Raw genomic sequence first — 15,073 nt, 5'->3', positions numbered from 1 at the left:
CTTCAATACTACTATTACTACTATAAATACTACTACTACTACTACTACTACTACTACTACTACTACTACTACTACTATTACTACTACTACTACTACTACTACTACTACTGCTGCTGCTGCTGCTGCTACTACTACTACTACTCCTACTACTATTACTACTACTACTACTACTGCCACTTCTACTTCTACTACTACTGCTACTACTACTACTACTACTACCGCTACTAACTACTACACTACTACTACTACTACTACCACTACTAATACTAACTACTACTACTACTACTACTACAATGTACTACTACTACTACTTCTACTACTACTACTACTACTACTACTACTACTACTACTACTACTACTACTACTACTAATACTACGTAACGTTTAGCATTCTGTGAAATAAGAACCATTTTTTCAAATGTATTTCATTTTGAAATATTGGTTATATATGTACCTGTAGATATAATGCTAACTGGGTTGATGCCATAGTTTTGCGTCGTGTGTGTGGTATCATCCATACATGTGTCGATATCACTATGAAAATGTGTACGCTGTATATTGGTCCTTTGGATTTCCTTCGCCACAAAATTTGTTACAGGATCATCGTCACTTTTTTTGTCTATACCTGTCATAGGTTTACCATTTTTACCAAGACAAGGTTTTATGTTAAACATATCCAGCTTATGGGTTTCTGTTACATTGGCTTGTGTTTCATTTGTAAAATTACGTCCTGTTTCAATGACCAAGGATTGAATATTCGCAGCGAATCCCGGAACGTTTTCAATATTATTTTGTGGTTCTTGATTGACACTTTCATGTAAAACTTGCTTATCTTCAGTTGTAGATTGGTTTTCAATAGTCCGTTTAGGATCTTTATTTTCACTAATGAATGAATCCGGGTAATCTTTAAGGGAATAATTCCTAGAATAATCCTTTTCTGGTGTTGGCTTAGAAGGAATCGGTGACCTTTCACCTTCTTGTGAACTCTCATGAGGTACTAATGTATCTGAATATATTAATGTTGACGTAATAAGATGATAATAATTTGAAAACAACATTTATATGTTAAACAAATTTATAATATTTAAACACTCTAAATTTAACGCGACTTTGGGCTAAGTCGTTCCAAGTTATTAAATAAAAACCCTGACATGCATGACCACTCTTAACTGGTTTGTTTGATTCTATCTTTTTCTTTCGTTTTCTCGGCGGTCAGTTAACCCACTCACACTGTCCGTTGGCAGTTTGCATTACCAGTACGTTGTGCGCATGCTGACCTACTTAAATAATGTTATAAGGATGATTGCCGTAGAAATGAAGTCGTGACCAATTACCATATTACTTATTCGGCCGGGCCGAGAATCAAACCCAGGATCACAGGATGCTCGAAATGTTAGCTCAGCTAGCATGGCGACATTTTAGAATACATTTTTACACTATTGTTCGATGTTATGAGGATGATTGCCGTAGAAATGAAGTCGTGACCAATTACCATATTACTTATTCGGCATACATTTTTACACTAGTGTTCGATGTTATGAGGATGATTGCCGTAGAAATGAACTCGTGACCAATTACCATATTACTCATTCGGCCGGGCCGAGAATCAAACCCAGGATCACAGGATGCTCGAAATTTTAGCTCAGCTAGCATGGCGACATTTTAGAAAACATTTTTACACTATTGTTCGATGTTATGAGGATGATTGCCGTAGAAATGAAGTCGTGACCAATTACCATATTACTTATTCGGCATACATTTTTACACTATTGTTCGATGTTATGAGGATGATTGCCGTAGAAATGAAGTCGTGACCAATTACCATATTTCTTATTCGGCCGGGCCGAGAATCAAACCCAGGATCACAGGATGCTCGAAATTTTAGCTCAGCTAGCATGGCGACATTTTAGAATACATTTTTACACTATTGTTCGATGTTTGTAAGCTTGTGGTAGAATAATGAAATACCGAGATGTTGATTATCGAATCTTACCTTGATTTACAATTGATTTGCATTTAAGGCATGTACTTCCGGTGGTTATGACACTTCCACATGTTCCACAACTGCTGCGTGTAACCAATGCCACAACGTTTGCTCCACAATTTTCGCAGAACGTTTGGTCTGCTCTAAGAGGTGATCCACATGGCTTTCCACCCTCATCTGTCCCCGAACATATAATCACGGCCGGTTTGCTCAGAAGAATGTCTTCTTCTGTTATTCTTTTGGCGCCACATTTGTGACAGAATTTCCCAGTGCCTTCACTCCCACCGTCCTGTTTTGGGCACTTCATGGCTTGGATTAAATTCACGCTAGTTTTTGGTAAGAAATAATCGTTCTATGATATATGTCTAAAATATCTCAGCGTAGTATCTTGCCTAGAATCGCAGCATTGAGAAGATACCATTTAGGTGATGCTTAAAATTAATTTTTGCCTGTTTAAAAGAGCATTTTATAATTACTCCTAAATATAAGTAAATATAGCATACGTGTATCAAATAATCAAGAACTATTTTTACTTTACTTTTATTAAATGCAAAGTAAGATTATGTTGGCAATTTGTTTATTGCCAATACTTTTAACATTTTCTAGTGTGCTTCATTTTATCTAGCCAAACTACAAATGAGTTAGACTACAAGTCTCAATTAGTCGTAAAATCGACAATTAACATTGTTGAGGTACTTAGTCAAACGGAACTTCAAATAAACAAACAGCATTGGTATTTATACATCAAAACTATGCCTTTTGTTTGACTCAAACTGTTATAAAACGGATATACCTGATGTTATTTCGTTTAGGTTAGCTGTGACAGATTTTACTCTATTATGCCCCTTTAATTTGTCAGGAAAGTAATCCTATCGGTTGGGATGAGTTCTTGGTAAGTCCTTAGTGATTTTTTGAGCAACATGGTTAACAATTTCTGTTACTCTTTAATAATGTTGACAATAAGCACGCATCCTGAAAATACATAATATAAACAATACTTACAATCATGTAATAGACATAATTGATACATGTATACAAATACCTTATACTTATATACTTCATAATATACATCTCTTATTTATATCATATCAATATATGGCAAATATACCTTTGTGTGAAGTGGCACCTTAACTATATGACACATATATTATATACACAATTACTTCAGGAAATGCATGTAAACTAAGAAGTACATGAGTTATGCGATTACAGGTTACAACAATATAACAATCACAGGATACAACATATATAGAGAATATTATGTGAGTTTTGGATAAAGATCAAGTTTATCATGCGAGGCTTAGAACCATGTTAGCGCGAGGCTTGCCGAGCGCTACCGTGGTTCGAGCCGAGCATGATAAACTTGATCTTTATCCAAAACTCACGTAATATTCTATTTATCTTATTATTTCCTCCCTTTTTCCATTAATAATTATAAAATATCGCATTTTTTGGCGATTTTATCTTTCCGTAGTTGACAGCAACATATTATAATTTGTTTTGAAAAACCCAAATCTGATCTATAAATAGCGATAGTATAAAGCTTAAGTTTATACGATCGTTGTTATTCTATCGATTTACATCTGGTAATAGGATAAATAACAATCACAGGTTACAAAATTTAATATCTCACCAAACTGAGGGTCTAAATGCACTCTACTCATTGGCACCTGCAATCTCTATACATCACACCAACAATCACACTGTGAACCAGTTAGTTGCCTGTAAATGGTTAAAGTGTATTTCAGTGCAAACATATAGAAAGAGGTTGTTATATAAATAAAAGATAACTGCCATTTGTCCACATACACCATACACAAAATAAGGTCAAGCTGTATACAGACAGAATGGAAATATTTAAATATAAACTACTGAAAACTTTATGAAATAAGTGTATCAATAAATACAATGTTTGAACATCTAACCTGTATATTAATTCCATGATCCAATAATTATTAAAACAAGATTAAAATATCAGATAAGACGTCCATCTTTTCAGAACTTATCATAAACAATGACCATCAAACTGTGACCATGCCCAATCCAATCAGATTGCAGCATTTTGGAGGCAAATCAAATAACCAATAAAAAATGGATTTACATTTGACAGGGATATGTACAATATTTGGGATCAAGGGGGACAAATCCAAAAATACTAACAAAGTATCTAAACCTTAAAATCCAGCACTGTAACACACTTCCCCTGCCTGGGAAATGACGTCCCGTCATTCGTCCGTCAACTTCAAACTGTCAGTATACTACTTAGTACTATACAATACATGCTTCTACAAACTGCGAAAGGCTATCATTCAAAAATAACCCTCAAACTCCCCTGTAAAATGTAAGCAAGTATATGGACTTATTTTCTGATACATTGTATCTCAAAATAAAAAAAAAATTGACATTGTCTCCCCTATCTCAAAACTGTGTCCACGCAATTAATCAAATGCATAGAAAAATTTACAACAATACATTGTTTAAAACTCAATTAAAAACATACAATATGTCATTATCAATTTGGCATTATTACGACAATAGTACCCCTGTACTTCAAACAAGAAATATCTTTTAAAAAGATATTCGGCGTAAATTCTGACTTTTAAATTAAGTTTGAAATTACGTTTCTAAATAATTAAATTGAAAACAAAAGTTTGTGTTTTTTCACTTGTTAGTCTCATATTCACCGCGTGAAATTCGTGTTATTATAGTTAATCCACACATTAGTATAAGTAGATAAAAAATATATCGGGAGTTCACATCATATGTGTTCTCACATGGCTTATTATGAGTTTATTTCTTCACCATAGAAATAAATCGTATGTTAATCGTATGTTAATATTTGATTAACACGCAGTTTTCTTTCGCCACGTTTAAAAAAACACTTTCATAGCCACGGCATGCGAAAATGGGTCTTATGGCGTTTCGGCCAGCTTAACTCAAGCACAACCTGTGCATTCGCGCACTCCTGACTAGTCTAGAGGATGCGCAGGCTTAGTGAGATAAGATATGATGGGCGCATATGCATAAGACCCATTTTCGCATGACGCGGGTCTTTAAAAATCTCATTGCGAATTGTAAATGGCACATTTAAGCACAATGCTTTTCGATACAAAATTGAATTCCAAATAGCAAATATAGCAAACTGGCAAATAAGGGTAGCCTATACAGGCGTTCAGGAAAACATTTGTGGTTAGATAATTTAACGATTTTCCTCTTATCGTGACAATATACTAGTTCGGTAGTGTTTGTTTTATCATCTTGAAAGCAAAACTGTGCTTATCGATAGTCAATTATGTCTTCGCCTGACGATTTAGTGACCGAGTACAGACCTTAAAATTCTGCGAGATGGATTTTAACGCGTAATTGTAACAAGGCCACAATTTGTGTTGTTTGGACATGCAGAGAGTAGTCCGAAATCCCTTACACTGAACAGTGCAACATCCTTTACGCTGTGCACAGACAAAGTGATGCAGCCAAAGTTTAGAGGATTTCACTCGAATCAGCCTATGAAATATTCGTGTCTGCTGGTGTTATGTAAAGCTTGGTAAAATAAAAACGCCGAAAAAGCGCATTAATGTTTTATACCGATTTTAGGGTCAGAGACTGGTTAACATCGTGTGAACTGCTAGGGTAACAAGTAATGCATGAACAACAAAGAACGGGTAAACAGGGCTGTTTTATGACTACCTTATTCGTGAGTAAAAAGCATTGCGCGCGAATTTATTTTTGTATTTATTTTCAGCAATTATCTTATTGTATATTTTGAATTTGGTGTCAGATATCAAAAGTTTTGTACAGGAAATTTCCATCATGAAATTATATTCTTAGGTATTCGATATTCCAACAATATTCATTTAATATGATGGTGATTGCAAATTTTCTTTTATATTTGGTTTTCATTATACCAATTTCATCATACTTTCTATATACTTTCAGAACGTCAAAAAGGGGCATGTTGTTGTTATTTTGTCAAACATATCTCTATAACATAAATGGGATGATAAAAAGTGCACACACATCTCGACCGGTGCGTTAAGACACACTCTTTATAAATTGTAATGGCTTGTGTTGATTTCAAACTTGCGATTAAAAAAAACTATAACCTAATTTGACAAAATGGGTTGCGTCTCAGATTATGTAATAGTGAACAACTTCAGTGCCTTCAGCGCTTTGATTGGTTAACGAAACCAAGAACGGTAAACGGAACCAAATACTTCATTTCAATTTTCAAATATTGATTTTCGTTAAATTTAAATTGAAAGGAAATATGAATAGGGAAATACGTTTCGTGTCTAGTTTCATAATTTGTACAAGAACAACAAAAAAACAACAACAATATAACACGTTGATTTGGTTTTCATATTTGTTTTTGTTTCGGTTATAAGAAAATCGGAATACGAACTAATATGCGTTGATTTTTGTTATACGTTTAGTCGAATGCATGTAACGAAAAACGAAACGACGGTAAATACACGGGCCATTAATAACTCCGGTCTCGGATTATGGTGTATCAAGCGACTTGTGGTTTCAAGTGCATTCGAAGAGTTATGAATTGTAAATTATTATATTTTTTGATATAAATTGCCATTAAGTCGTATGGCTATGCGTTGGCGTTTAGTTATTTAACCACGATTTAAAGTAGTTTTGGAAATTTATCTTTACATCTATAGGAAATATAGATTTGTTATGAGTTTTCATGAAATTAAATCTTCAAAGCAAGTCGCAATATAAAGCTTACCAGGATCAGATTTTTTTAATTTATAAAAACTGGTATTCAATATATTTTGCTAAATAAAAGAACGAAAGTTTCTCCCAATGTTGTGCTACATATATCAATATATAGTCTATGATTTTTTATTTTATTATTTATGCGTGAAAAAAACGCATGGGTAATAAAACACGTATTATAAAATCTGACCATGCGCTAATTTTAGAAATATTAACTAATTTATTTACAAAATCCGAGTTTTTTAGATCGTACAATTCTAGTTTTACAAAGAAATTAAATAAATAAACACTAAACGTTAGCCTAACTATGTTTTGAATTGATAAGAAATACATACATTCATCACAATATAGTGTGTACTTGGTAAAGTAATTCATGTGTATAACTGCTGACATGCAATTATTTTCTTTTTGTTCAATCAACGTGTTGATCGATTTGAGCCCCTTCGCCAGTTTTGTAATTGATATTCGTTTATTATTCATAGAGGCCAAACACAACCCGTATTGCATTATATGAACGCCATTACATTCAGATTATAATACAACGTGATAAAAATGTGATAACAGTGAATTTAGTTCTAGATTTGCGGCTGCAGTTATCTTTATTCTTAATTTAACCCTATTAATCTAAACAATTGTGAAAATTTACATAGAAAAATATGCAACAGTTATTATTCTATGTTGTACAAAAGATCTATGTTTTTATTAATATTTAAAACTGGCCTAAAAGGCATTTAACAACATTAAGAACAACAACAATAACACTAGGTATAAACCAGTTGAACGTTCTATCGTATATTGCTTGTAACATTACATTTATTAATGTAATCATTCTGAGTATGAAGTACATGACTTTCTCTGATAGGCGTGATAATCATTTAAGCACGCATCACAAAATTAAAGTGAAACATAAGCTTTGCTTGAGAAATATACATGTAATTATGTTTTACTCGAGAAACTGAGTTCTTTGATAAATTCTATTCGAAGAACCCATGGATATTCTTTCAATAATGTAATTTCAAATTATCCCCGGACTGACGCTTCTTTAACATCCGGCTAAAAGCAACAAATCTTAGAGTGGATGCTAGGATTTTATTTTAATGAGCTTGGGATTATACGTGCCCGGTAACGGAAAATTGAATTCATTCAAAGTTAACGACTTAATTTATGCTTCTATAAACTAGGATGTAAACTATTTTATTTGTTTTTGATGATATTATCACATTAAATTTCCATGCTTTTGATGTTTGGTAATGACGCTTACATCAATATGTGCTTAATAGTTGTTTTCATGTTAACGACTCATCTGAAACGTATGCGGAATGTGCGCATCACACGTTTAAGTCTGGTGATATAATTTTTTCCAATTCATGGTTAAACCTCTCCAAGCATTTAAAAGAGCAGAGTATTTTAAGTTCATTATATTGCATACAATACGCAACGAACAGTAAGGGCTTGGGCAATCCATTTGTGTCACCTTTTATGTAATGACTTGACATTGACAGACTCGGGTAGTTTGAGCGACACACATTTTAAAATAGGTTTATATTTGCAGAAATTCATTTTGAAATCCTTAATCGCAACGCGAGATTAAGTTCAAGTTCAAGAATAAGTTCGGAAACCTCCACCAACCGACCAATAGAAAGAACGAGCGAATGTAAAAATTATGTTACATATAGACACCGAACCTTTCTGTTATTTTGAGCTAAGGGCATCGTCGATACTAAACCTGTTCTTAAATGGCTATTGATACCGATTGACTAAAAAATAAAACACATTTTTTCATTGATATGATGTTTAACTTGATTTCTTACATCTATGCAATCATGCACAGATTTTGACTATAATTATGTGTTTGTGTGGTTGATCATTAAGCTCGGTATCAATAAAAACGTTACGCTGACAATTTATACAAGTGCATCATCAGCCAATTGTCTGCAAGCATATAAGAAGATTGTGTTTCCTAGCTCGTACTCCAGTTTAAGGTATCATAGAAAATGACTTTTATTAAACCTCATACTTTAAAAACATTTTACCAGAAACATTAAAATAAATATTAAAACGCCAGAAATTGTAGCGACTTAAATTTGATGTGCGGATTTCATTACAGGATATAAGTTGGCTTGCTGCTTGTTTTTTTTATACAGGATATGGGCGTATGGTAAAACTGTTTAGGAATTTGAATAACATCCGTCTGTACAGTTGTTTTTAAGCTTTAATATATCAAGCGTGTTAACAGTTGAGTTTTTTGTTTGTTTTGTTAACACGGTTTTAACGAAAAATACGATGTTGCTGTTCGTTTTTGTTGGTGAACGACATTAACATATTCAAATCAATAGCCAGTACATTACAGGACCTGGAATATAATTACATGAAGGTGCGAAAATCTATTTCCAAACTGCTTTGTGCTGATTAAAGAAGTGTACCGGCCGTTTGTTCACACGTTGTTAATCAGAATATCATTTCATTTCATGTTGCTCAAAGTAAAGTTGTATAAGATCAAAATATATTGGAAATTGTTCATGGCCTACTGTTCAAAAAATCATTTTATTGATGTCAACAAAAAGTAAACAATGTATGTATAATCTTGCCAAATATATTAAAGAATCTCTCTGTTTAAGACAAATGCTCTTGAAAACCTAACTTCTCTGATCGTAATGTAATATTATGTTGTGTTCTTTGTAATATGTCTATGAAATTAGTTCAATAGAAATTGTAATTGTATATATGTATATGATTGTCTTTGACATAAGTTTTTTTGTATTTGTTAATGGCCAAAGGCAAATATTTTGCCGATTGCTAATAAACTGAAACTGTTTATGATGAGAAGTTGTGTCATGAACGGTTCCTTCGAAAAAGTGTGGTTCGTGTGAATTTGTCTTGCACTTGTTGAGTGTTTACTCAAAATTACTTTCTTTTACTTGCATAGTACATCATGGCTTCCTGCGGGCATTGTGTGTTTGCCTCTGATTTCATTATGGAAGGGGGTTTGTTCCGCCATGGCAGTGGGTTTATTTCGCATATGAAGACTAGCGAGTCAGGGTGTTTCTTCCGCGTATGCAAAATGTGAAAGGGGGTTTCTTCCGCTATTCTGTTTTTACGGAGGGGGCTGCTTCCGGAGGGAGTTTCTTCCGTACACCGCAACGATTTAAATAATAGCGGTTGATACGGTGTGTGTTTCTGAAAGGAGTATAAACACACACACACACAGCCAATTCATTTTCTGATCAACGGGAGAAAAACGGAAAAACTCAAAACGGAAAAACGGAAAATACCATTTTACAAAGTGATCAATACAACCATTATTTTAATATGTAAATAAAAAAATGTTATGAGGAAAATGCCTTATTGTAATATGCAAATAAATTATACTTCATTATGTTTTACAATGATACGTAATACGCTGTTAATTGAGAAAAAATCATGACAATCGGAAATAAATTATCAATATTCGCTTAACACACATTTCATGCAGTGAATATGCGACTAACAAGTGACAACCAAAACAACAATTTTAACATTTTTATGAATTAAATTATTTAAAACAATAAATATCTTCAAAAAAGATATACGGCGTTGATTGTGGTTGGAGATGGTGAAAGGTAAAGAGTTCAATGAATGAGATCAAAGATAGCGAATGTATTTTTCTATGCAGTTCTTAGCTGCACCACACGCAATACGGGATGTTAAGCGGAGTTTTTGCGGCTAATTATGCATTATAACGAATTGCTGTTCCTAAATCTATAGATACAAAACAGGAAACCAAAAGAAGAATGGAAGTAAAATTAAAGCATATAAGTCAACCGGCCACACGCGAAGAATCCGTACATATTTTAAATATTTATACGCGCGTTCTTCAAACAAACCTGTTTTAGTGGTTTGTCGGGCATTGCTATTTGATTCGATTATCAACAGTATCGAGAATCATTGCGCTTATGCTTAATACATTGGCCAATATGGTGGAATAATTCTTGTTAAATTAGTCAACAAGAGCACCGCATAACGGGTGCCACGCTCGGCTGCGGGTGCAGTTTTGAATAAATGAAAGCTTGTAAGATTTTTTTCAAGAGGTCACAGTGACATTGAACTTTGACCAAGTGACCCAACAATTAGTGTGGCATGTAGAACTCATCAAGTCGCAGCTACATATGAAGTTTCAAAGTTGTAGGTTGAAGCACTTTGATTTTAGATCCAATGTTCAAAACCTTAACACGGCGAACGTCGGACGGCGGACGACACGACGAGCTGGCTATGACAATACCTCGGGTTTTCTCCAAAAACAGCCGAGCTAAAAATAATAGTTATCATGGTATTGTTTAAAACACATTAAGAATCTATTATTGACATACCATAATTATATCGCCGAATATCTTCATTTAACATTCACGCGATAACGTCTATATTATATAACGATTATTTTACTGGCCGCGAACTGACCCTGATACATTGCGGGTTGAAAGCAATTCATTAGAGTGAGGTCACGCTGGAACGACGGCTTGTTTAAAACTTGATACTTTTACATGTTAAATGTTCAATTTCGAAAACAATTAAAAATGGTTTGGCCAAAACGAATATCAGGATAGGGTAAAACGATACTCTTATGTACTTAAATATACTAGTACACAGACAGCAATATGGAAGTAATTACTAAATATGAGAACATAGCCTTTAAGTACAAATGCTCTGGCGCTGACAATCCTCTGAATATCAAGGGGCTCACACAAACTGTATTGATGTCAAGAGTTGAGTGTAAAACTGTTATATCCATCAAACTTTTTCATTAGAGATAAAATTGTTTCATGCTGAACACGCAGTAAAACAGTGAACAGTGTTACATGCTATACTACAAAGACGCGATCATGTTTCCAATGTTCTGGGGGATTATGCTCGAATCAGCCGATGAAATAAATGAAGTGTATTCATTCGTGTCTAGCCGCGGGAAATTTGATTTGAATTTTAAAGGACACTTACAAAGGTCAGGTAAGGTGAAAAGCTGGCTTAGACAGCTACGCCGAATATAATTAAACAAAAACTATTGTAGACAACCCTAATTCACTTTCAATGCATCTTATTATTTTCAATAATCCTTGCGTATAGCCTTGAATTTCAAATCCTTGACTTATTATTCATTTCAGCTTCTTTATCTTACTGCATCACAGAATTTATAATTTTTTTCACAACTTCAGAATTCAATTCATCAAACACTCCAGAATTCACAAGCACATTTAAAGCTTTCAGTCTGTAATCCGTAGTATGCATTTCTGTCAGCATCATGTTCATTTCGTAGTCCTCATATTTGATCGGAGGCCTCCTTTCTCTTATAGATGTTCTTGTTGGTTCTTTTGGAATCGGTTTCGGTTTCCTCTTTCCTTTCTGTTTAGGTTGCTTCGATGTCTCCTGTTTTCTCACTGCTCTCTTTATCAGTCTTTTCTGCATCTCCAGAATCTGTCTCTATCCTAGGTACTGTCCTTCCTGAGGCTCCTTTAAATTTAACTCCTCTGTCTAGTTTCTTCCTTTTCGTATCTTCTGCATGTTCCTTGCTAGTTTTCAAAGCAGTATTCTATTCAATTACTAATCCATTCAATCTATTGTTCATTCAACTGTATCAAAACCAATAATCAGTTTCACAAATTTCAATATGTCAATATACCAGATTCACTGTAGGTAGTAATGCAGTAAATGTTTTTCACTCTGTTGCACACTAATGCAAGTAAATTGCATTTATCAGACGTATGAACACATGTTATACAAATATTTGCTTTGTTCAAAATATGACATAATACACGTATTCAACAACAATGAAAAATCAATGTCTTTCTATAATGAATATTTATTATGTATACCGGTATACCAATTTGAGCTCAAATTTAATTTAATCACAAAATTTACTAAGTACTCATATCAATTACATTTCAAAATACACACGCGTGGACACAATATAATTATGTTCAAATGCAAAATAAGGATTCTTCAAAATTTTACTTTTACCAACTGCTTTATGTAGTAACAAAGTAATACAAATTCTTTATAAAGAAATTTACTTTACTCTAACCAATCAAAGCCTATATTTAATAATAAATAACGTTTACTTTAAATAATCAAGATTTGCTTACAAAAAATCTATTTGAAACAAAAAACTGGCTTGCTTATCAAAACAAATAATCTATCAACTTTAAATACCAAAGGATTAATAACAAAGAAAATTTATCTTTAATTAAATACCCTTAGATATATCAAGTCATTGATTGAATATACAACCCAGTAATTGATCTATTATATTATATTTATTGTAACAGACTTATTATTTCGTTGACTTCAAATAGCCTTTCACAGAGTCAGTTCACTGCTGCTTTTTACTATACCTATCTTTAGAATACTATGTAACTAAGCAACCATGTCACATGACTGTCAAGTTGTCAGGTATGTCAAACAATCAGCAAATGAAAATGGGAATCACCTCAGGTAAATTTAAATATTACAGGTAAAATTAATTACATGACCAAACCAGTATAGCAATGAACACAACACACCTTTACACCATAAACAGGTTTATTGACCTAGATATATTCTGCACAAGGTGAAAGAAAACACTGACCCTTGAAAGATCAACTCAATATCAAAACAACAAGATTTGGTCAATTTATATATTGGGACACTTTATACACAAATAACCTGGGGTCAACATTGAGTACACTTGTCCCACAAAGTTGAAATTTAATAAACATAATTTAAATAATCCCCAAAATGTCTCAAAATGGCAGTTTCAAAAAAATATAGAGATATTAGTTAGACTGTTTGTTATGAGAGACACTGATTAGAAATAAAGATCAGTATAAGAAGATAAATAGATGGAGAGAAAAGACTGAGATATTAACTGTACAAAGTGAAATATCTTACACTCTGACAATAAGGCATACTTATGACATTGTATACAAAACTGCAGTTATGCTGAATGCACAAAAATCTATTGTGCTAGCTATAATATGGAAAAGTGTTGAAAAGGCAACACAGAATTAATTACTTAAGGCTTAACTGCACTTTTTGTACAGAAATTTGTTCACTCACCCTCAGTTGACCAGTTAAAACTGTATAAAACTGCAAACTGTCTTACTGTGCCACTATCAGACAACCAAATGTCTCCAAATGTTTCTGTAATGTCTATTTAGATCCTTGTTTAAGGTTCTAAAATCACTAGATACACACAGTTCTAATCACAATTCACTGTTCTTGATGAACCACTATTAATTCCGACAGACTCAATGTAAAGTTACTGTTCGGATCACTTTTAAATGGGAACAACCGACCGTGGTTTCTTCATTGGTTAAACGACTCCTCTCTCCGTCTGACGAATTAAACGACTCCTCTCCTGCTGACGAAATGAAAAGTTGGAAACTTTTCATATACGTGTATATCCATGATCAGATGGATGTTCACTTTTGAAAAATCACTGTGTCAAGCACTTTGACAATTTAAAATCCCACTGTATGTACAATCATGTACTATAATCCATTAGAAAAAGTTTACTCTTGTAAATATAATCCAGTTGTCAATTTTACTGTACTGCATATAACTTCAAAATTCACTGTTTATGCAGTCGCTGTTATAGGTTAAAACTTCACTGCCGTCCAAATTGAGCATTTTGACAATAATCCATTGTTTCACTGGTCACAGTTCATATTTTGCTGGTCACTGAAACTCAAAATCATCATTCAAATACGTTGGGCGCCATTTGTCACCGGGAAATTGTTTACTCTAATATGTCCCTTTAATAAGTCAGGAAAGTAATCCTGTCGGTCGGGTGGGTTCTTGGTAAGTCTTTAGTGATTTATTGAGCAACACGTTTACCAATTTCTGTTACTCTTTAATACTGTTGACAATAAGCACGCATCCTGAAAATACATACAATATAAACAATACTTACAATCATGTAATATACATAATTGATACATGTATACAAATACCTTATACTTATATACTTCATAATATACATCTCTTATTTATATCATATCAATATATGTCAAATATACCTTTGTGTGATGTGGCACCTTAACTATATGACACATATATTATATAAACAATTACTTCAGGAAATGCATGTTTACTTACATGTACATGAGTTATGCAATTACAGGTTACAACAATATAACAATCACAGGATACAACATATATAACAATCACAGGTTACAACATTTATTAACTCACCAAACTGAGGGTCTAAATGCACTCTACTCATTGGTACCAGCAATCTCTATACATCACACCAACAATCACACTGTGTACCAGTTAGTTGCCTGTAAATGATTAGTTTTAACATATTTATTTCAAACAATGCACATTGTTTTACAAAGAATATCACACAACATT

General features: G+C 33.3%; 1 long non-coding RNA gene across 1 annotated transcript; it reads right to left on the bottom strand.

Moving 5' to 3' along the window:
* Positions 1–2,796: 2,796 nt before the first annotated feature.
* Positions 2,797–14,589, bottom strand: LOC127853619 (uncharacterized). Its single transcript, XR_008036700.1, has 3 exons — positions 13,821–14,589; positions 3,618–3,706; positions 2,797–2,956 (listed from the first exon to the last, which is right to left on the bottom strand). It is a non-coding gene; the product is annotated as an uncharacterized LOC127853619 (long non-coding RNA).
* Positions 14,590–15,073: the final 484 nt, after the last annotated feature.

The sequence above is a fragment of the Dreissena polymorpha genome, chromosome 12 (assembly GCF_020536995.1).
Source record: "Dreissena polymorpha isolate Duluth1 chromosome 12, UMN_Dpol_1.0, whole genome shotgun sequence".
NCBI classification, from domain to species: Eukaryota; Metazoa; Mollusca; class Bivalvia; order Myida; family Dreissenidae; genus Dreissena; species Dreissena polymorpha.
This window is presented reverse-complemented; position numbering and strand designations above follow the sequence as displayed.